Genomic DNA, 8,022 nt, shown 5'->3' with positions numbered 1-8,022 from the left:
CAAATACTTGCTAATGTTCTTCATTTGGGCCAAATCTCCATCCACGCCTGCCATGTGCTTCTCTTTCGGCTAACTCATAGCAGCCTCTTCTCCCTTCCGGGTCTCTCTCTTCTTCTTCCCAGGATTCCTCTCTCTCCCTCTAAGCCTGGGAACTTTAGCCACGCCTCTATCCCCTCTGCCCTGCCCAGGTGGAGATGGCTTTTTAGTCATCAAAAGGTGGGTCACAGAGACAGCAAGCAGTGATTAGCATCAAAATACTTTAGGTCATCCCCCAACAAGGGAGCTCTGATTCCTTTCTCTCCTACCCAGCCACGCACTTGGTCGTGCAATCACATGGGCTGTGTGGATTCAGGAATCAGACACTCAAGGAAAGGCAGAGCACCCCAACAGAAGGGATCTAGGCCATGGCCCTGTACAAGCCCCATTTTGTCACAAACCACTGATCCACCATCTGTCGGTATAGAATAAGAGCCTTTTGTTTATCCGGCTGCTCATCTGGGGTTTGCTTTGTTTTCCAATAGGCAGCCACGCCTAAACCACACCCAGTTTTCTGGCTCTGCTGACCCACCATGGTACCCAAGCCCCACAGGTTATCTTAGACTAGGCTCTTCAGAAGCAGAATCTCAAGAGATCCTTCAGGCATTGTGGGGCTGGGCAGCTGTGGAACTGGGGGAGCAAGAATAAGGTTGAGGCATGTCCAAACCCTGAAATCTCATCTTGAGACCCCCGCAGGAGTAGGACTGCTTCAGCTCTTCCTGTGCCTGCATTGTCCCAGTGCACTTAACCCTACACCCCAGCCCCCTCTCCCTGCCACCCTCGAGGCTGTCACATAGCCCGGAAGCCAAGTTACAGGTTAAACTCCGTCTCTCATTAAAAGGTCATGTCCGGCAAGCACCTGGAATTCCTCTTCGCGCAAATAAGGCATTCCCAGCACCTTAGCCCTGGCCCCAGCCAATGTACACTCACCCTAACTCCTCTCTCCGCTCCCCAAAGGTTTAAACAGTTCCCCTCCCCCATCAAATGAGCTGCCCCCCTGAGGCTGTCTCCCAAGAAGGCTGTTTCTCGAGCACTCACCATTGACCAAGATTCTGCATTGTTCCCACCTGCCCTGACTTAGCTTCACTCCCTCCAGTCCAGCCTGGTGATACCCCAATGGGGAAACAGAAACGGGGAGGCAAGGCACAAAGGAACTTCACTCAGGCCCATATCCCAGTGGGAACCAATGAAGGAGTCAGGGCAGTTGGAGTGAGCAACTCCATCCTGCTGAAGCTAAACCCTAAAGGACCTTGGGGCTCATCCTGTTGTGAGCCAAGGGTCCAAACCTTCCATCCCACACACACACACCTTTTTTTTTTTAAAGAAAGATTTTATTTATTTATTGTATATGAATGCTCTATCTCCATGTACACCTGTTATGCCAGAAGAGGGCATTAGATCACATTACAAATGATTGTGAGCCACCATGTGGTTGTCAGGAATTGAACTCAGAACCTCTGGAAGAGCAGGCAGTACTCTTAACCGCTGAGCCATCTCTCTGGCCCATCCCACACGCCTTTAAAGCTGGTCTGAGATTAGGGTTTGGAATTAGGAGTGGGATCCCAGAAACAAGGTCTCAACAGGGTGCCACACACAAGGAACCCAGAAATTGGGCCTCACATTGGGTCTTCTGTAATTCCTGCTCACCTTTGCCCCCCAAAAGGCAAACATTTCCCTGGAACCCTCAGCCGAAATTCCCATCCATCCTCATGCCATCCATGGGTGAGAGGACACCATGAGGCCCATGATTCAGTTGCCTGGTAGCCTGTGCTAGCAGTATGTCCCAGCACAGAATCACAGAACTGCTGAGACTTTCCTCAAATCGGCTAGCATAGAGGGGGTGGATGGGAAGGAAAAGGGTGAAACAAAACTACAGAGTGGGGTGAGCTGTGAGGAAACCCCAAGGGGGGAAGACATCAGGGGCTGGTGTGTAGCTCATGGCCCCAGTGGCTGGTCTACCACAGTCCTCAGAGGTACTGTCTCACCTGGTCTCCCACTACATTAGGACACTAAGAGGGTTCCGCTGCTGTGATTCCTGGAATAAAAGGAAATAGAATATCTGGACGGGGAAGCTGGCAAAAGGCACATGACCAGCACAGTCATTCTTGTTATGAATGGAGCTCTTGCAGCTCAGAAAACGGAAAGGGACCGCACAGGGCAGGGTCACTGAGATCTCTCTAGCTGCCTGTGCACACGTCTGAGAAACACCAGTTCCTAGCTGACCTGATTTACAAGCAGCACTGGCCCAGAGACAGCTGTGGGCAGAGTGGCTGGGAAGGTCAGCAGTGCATCTTCAAGAGACACGGGTTCTAAGGAAAAGGACGGACAGGCACCTCAGGACCTGTTGCAGGTAGCTGCTCCTGTAAGGGGACAGTAGGGGAAGGGAAAAAGAGTCAGGTGAATCCATACTGGGTCTGCTGGCTGCCCAACATCCAACCCCTGCTTAGGGAAGGAGCCCTGTGTGTGGTCCTGGGCAGGCAATGTCCTATTTCCCACTAGAATAGAAAGGACCAGACTCATACCTATTGTCCTGATGGCTTCAGGTCTAAACACAGATGCTTGAGCTCCGGAAACCTGGGCAGACACTCTCTACCCAGAAACCCTGAAGGCTATTCCTGACAGGAAGGTTAGATGAGAGGTAATGGAGGGAGTGACATGCAAGTGACTCTTGGTCTGTGTCCTGCGTAGGCACCTACCCGGTCTGTGGCCACCTTCAAGGCAAGCTGCACAAGGCCCCTCTGTCAGCAAACCTGAGCCCTGAGAGGCATGGCAACTCAGTGAGGTTTCCCATGTTGACAGCACCCAGCAGCATGTGGGGACCTAGTCATGCTTCTGTCTTTGCTCCCATGCTGCTGAAGACCTGGCTTACTTAGCCCAGCAGCCTGTGGCATTTTCCATTCCAGGACAGACACCGAGAGTAAGGCTCAAGGGCAAGCCTGGCTCCATGCGGAAGACTTCAGTTAGCAGCAACTATGGATAATAAGATGGTGAGCTGGGGTCTGAGTGTGACTGGAGGAAGGGCGCACAGGAGTGGAGCATCCAGTCGGCTGCCCTTAGCTAAGTGTGTTTGCACTCTGCAGGGTATTGCTGGAAGCTACCATGGCCTGCAGGGTCAACGTTTGGAGGGGAAGTTGGTTTGGAGCAGAGGAAGTGGACTTTCAGAAAGATGCTAGGACATCTTCAAGGTTGGAATGGGAATTAAGAGCTGTCTGCACTGGGGATGGAGAGGAAGGGACACAGAATAGAGCTCTGAAGGCAAATGGTGTCACCTGACTGAGATAGGGACATAGCACAAAGCAATCCTGTCACATGCCTCCAGCTCCAAACCTTTCCTTGGAAGTCAGGTCTACTCTGGGTAGCTCACAGGGACCAGTGCCACCTGTCCTTCAACTCCACGTCCTCTCAGGGCCTCAGTAAGTGCCCTCCCACCTGGGAATGTTTAAATTCAATTTAAGTAATTTAATTAATCAAATGGAATGACTGAATTGTAACTGAGCTTCATTAGTCGTAATGATCGCATTAATTAATTGAAAGTAACCAGATGTCTCTCCCTGGGGAGTGATGACAAGAAAGGTGCAACTGTAGCATCTGAGATCCTAGCTGAGCTGGCTGGGAGCAGGCTGGGGGCTCCAAGCCCTGCTTGGCTCTCCTGGCCTAGAATGCTGCCTGCTGCACAGTAGGTGCTCAGATAACAACTACCAAGTGCCAAGCCCTGCAGAGAACACAGACTCCCCTGCTATATTCATTTTCATTGTGTGCCGTGGGCAGTAGAGCACCATGGAAGGAAGGTTTGGAAAATGAATGCACAGAGCAACTGCTCCATCCCCAACCAGAGATAGTAGCTACCACTACCTCCCAAAATCAAGTCCCCCAAAATGTTGGTACTCTAAAGACACAGAGCAGTCCGTGGCTTCCACTGTACTGTACTGTGGCTTGCTAAACCTGGCTTGGTAGGTAGCCCAGTTGTGGTGGTACGGGAGCTTGGGTCGTGAGGACATCTGGGTTGTCCTTGGTTCTGCTCTCTCTGAGTGGCCGAAACCTGTGTGAGCCTCTGTGAGCTTCTGGAGAGCCCTACTACCTGCTGTGCAGGGAGTGGGGACACAGGGGACTCTACTGGATGTATGGCAGCTAGTATATATACACGCCCTCACACGCCAGAGTGTGCACCTGGCCCTCACATGTCAGAGTGTGCACCTGGCCCTCACACGCCAGAGTGTGCACCTGGCCCTCACATGCCAGAGTGTGCACCTGGCCCTCACACGTCAGAGTGTGCACCTGGCCCTCACACGCCAGAGTGTGCACCTGGCCCTCACACGTCAGAGTGTGCACCTGGCCCTCACACGCCAGAGTGTGCACCTGGCCCTCACACGCCAGAGTGTGCACCTGGCCCTCACATGCCAGAGTGTGCACCTGGCCCTCACATGCCAGAGTGTGCACCTGGCCCTCACATGCCAGAGTGTGCACCTGGCCCTCACATGCCAGAGTGTGCACCTGGCCCTCACATGCCAGAGTGTGCACCTGGCCCTCACATGCCAGAGTGTGCACCTGGCCCTCATGTCCTGGGCTTCAAGAAGAAGCAGAACATGGCCAGCAGGCAGACGAGGACCCTCTGGAAAGCTTGTCTAAATAGAGTGACCTCCCTGGCAGGGATTGGGAGGGGGGTTGTAAAGGTAAAGCAGACGCTCAAGTTTCCATGGGTGTGAGAGTGGCTGGGGAGAGTCCTGGGCAGCCACTCTTACCTCACTGCTGGGAGATGGGGCCACTTGAATCCTGCTGCGTACAAAACAAAACTAACCTAAACAAAACCGGAAACTCGCTTGAGATAGAAGTGAGGGAGCTGCTGGCGGCCGGTGCAGGTTTCACAACTGGACGGCAGAGTGGCTGGCAGCCACATAGCCAGGCGGGCAGAAGGCTTCTCCTGACCCAGCCTGCAGCCCAGAATCAGGTCCTCCTGGGTGTGAGTGAGCAGGATGTCAGGCAGGCCGGGACTGGCTTCACATAGTTGTGTCAGGACCTTCACCCACCCCACCTTCCAGTCCTTACACATACACTCAACTAAGCTCTGAGCAACCAGTCTCTGGTCCAGTCCCAGAGGCAGAGAAGGGACAAGAATGCTGATGAATAACCATGAAGGAAATGAAGCGGGCCACGGGTGGGCAGATTTTCTGGGGAGGTGGTCTCTGAGCAGAACGTCTCAGGAGAAAGTACTGGGGCAGGAGAAGACGGTGTGCTCGTGTCTACGGAAATAAAAGCACTGAATCAGCCGGGCGTGCTAGTGCACGCCTTTAATCCCAGCACTCGGGAGGCAGAGGCTGGTGGATCGATGTGAGTTCGAGGCCAGCCTGGTCTACATAGTGAGTCCAGGACAGCTAAGGCTACACAGAGAAACCCTGTCTCGGGAGAGAGAGAGAGAGAGAGAAAGCACTGAATCAGGAGCAGCATGGTAGCGGGGCTGGCTTCTAGGGGGCTTTACGGACCACCTGAAAGGTGTTAGCTTTTTTTTTTTTTTTAACATTTATTTATTATGTATACAGTATTCTGCCTGCATGTAGGCATGCTGGCCAGAAGAGGGCACCAGATTTCACTGTAGATGGTTGTGAGCCACCATGTGGTTGCTGGGAATTGAACTCAGGACCTTTGGAAGAGCAGGCAGTGCTCTTAACCTCTGAACCATTTCTCCAGCCCAGCTATTTTTCTTCTTACTGTGACAAAATGCCTGACAATAGCAATTGAAGAGAGGAACCTTTGGCTCAGTTTGAGGGTACAGTCTACCGTGATGGGAACGCACGGTGGCCAGAACTTGAGGCAGCTAGCCACAGTGCATCCACAGACAAGAGGCAGAGGGAGATGGATGGATGGTGGGGCGTCCTCTTGCTTTCTCCTTTTCATTCAGTCCAGGAAGCTGCGGCACAGAATGGTGGCCCCCCTCCCCCCTTCCCTCACACTTAGAGTAGGGGTCTTCCCACCTCAGTTAGCCTAATTTAGAAATTCCATCATAGCCAGACCCGGAGGTTTGTCTCCTGGGTGATTCTAGAAGTCAGTGGTCAACAGGGAAGCTTTGAGGCAGGATCCACAGCACAGTACTGGGGCGAAGGGGGCCGGGGCGGGGGGGGGGGGACCTGATGCCCTGGCCCCCACTAAGGGGTGTCCTGTATGTGCGAGAGCTTCAGAAGCGGCTCTAGTATAGGCCTAGCTGCGGTGGTGTGCGTGCTGTTTGATGGCTCTCAGGTGCATCTGGAACAGACCGGCCTCTGTCTCCATCGGTCCAGAGACATTAACCCCAGGCCTGATGGGGAAACAGAGACAATGGATCTCAATAGGGCCCTGATAGGTCCCTAGTCCCCTGCCCTTGACCCCCCAAGGAGTGGAAATAGGAACAAAAGGAGCCTGCCACTAAACATGGAGCCTGGTGTGGGACCTTCACTGTAGCCACCGGGTCATGCTTTTGAAATGTCACTGTGATCTGCACACTGGCCGAAACGTCTTCAAGGTAAGGGAACTGAATTTGCCGTATATGGAAAGGAATACGGTGTGAGGTGCTAGCTAGATTTCAGCAAGAAAAGTGTGAAGTAAACTATTAAGTCCTTTGGAGCACCGCGGGGCGGGGTGGGGGTGCGTTTTGTAAGTTGTTATCTACTTTGCAGAGCTTGTTTTGTCACCCGCCGGGCGCTCTGTAAAGCTTGCTGCACTCTGGAAGCGGACTGGCTTGCCGGGGCAGAGCCGGCTCCCTCAGAGGGCCCAGCATGGGGAGAGAGGCGCGGTACTTTAAAGAATTTACAGAGGCTATCAGAGCTGGACTAGGTCAAGGCTCTGCCGCCTCCTGGCGGCCAGGAATAGACGATCTGGCCGCGCCCTAGACTAAGGAGTGTATTGAGGAAGAACCTGCGCATGCGCGAGCCCAAACGCACTCCCTCTAACCTATGAGAGCTCCGGTCTCTATGCTGTAAGATTCTCTTTCGTTATTCATTTAAACAAAAGTTGGCCACGTCCCTTTAGGGATTGGAAGTTTCCTCTCACAGAGACACAGTGGCAGGGCACATCCGTCCTGATGGGCCATTCTTTTAAGTCATGGCCCTCCTGTAAGGCCTCCCTAAGGTAGGCACAGGAAAATGAGGCAGGATTTGTTCTCAAAACTTTGTAGACTGACTCTCCTCCCATGGTCCACCTATGCCTGAAGTCACACACTAGCCTTCTGGCTTGGGCATGAGCATGTTAACTCCTTCCTAGCCAGTAATAACCCTCCAGAGGACCTATGCTTGTCAAGCTAGGGGAAGCCCCTAGGTCCTGATGATCCCAAAAGGTGGGGTATGGACACACAAGTCCTTTAGAATGTTAACCAAGCACCTGAACTAAAACCACACACATTCCTGCTTATAGGAGGATAGGGCCTGCGGGAGTCTCTTAGGTGACATCTCCAAAAGCACAGGGTCACACTACCCTAGCAAGGACTTTACACCAAGCAGCACCTTCAGAGCCTTCTTGCAGACATCCCTGCCTGTCCTGGGCCTCAGTTGGCTTTGAGTAAGCGTTGGGAGCTCTCTGGCCACATTTTCTCATCTGTAAGCTGAGATAACAGCACAATGGTGCTACCTCCTACCCAATCATCTCTACCTCTGCCTACAGCAGACTTTGTGTTTTCAGTTTTTTGAGACAGGGTTTCGCTGTGTAGCCTTGGCTGTCCTGGAGTCGCTTTGTAGACCAGGCTGGCCTCGAACTCACAGCCTGCCTCTCGGAGTGCTAGATTTCAACTGTGAGCCACCACGCTCAGCTCTCAGCAGACTTTGATGGCAGTGAGAGGTTGCTCCTATAGAGATCTAGCCCTGGTGGCCATGGACCAAAACATAGCACCCTTAGGAACCTGTGCCCTCCTGTGAATTGTGGCCAGACAAGTGTAAGGCCCTGGTAGACTGGCAGCCTCCAGGCCCTAGTTATGATGTCCTGCCATGGTCTCAAAGAAAAGATTCTTCCTAGGGCCCCCAACTCCCC

This window comes from Acomys russatus, chromosome 25 (assembly GCF_903995435.1).
Source record: "Acomys russatus chromosome 25, mAcoRus1.1, whole genome shotgun sequence".
NCBI classification, from domain to species: domain Eukaryota; kingdom Metazoa; phylum Chordata; class Mammalia; order Rodentia; family Muridae; genus Acomys; species Acomys russatus.
Note: the sequence above shows the minus strand (reverse complement) of the source record.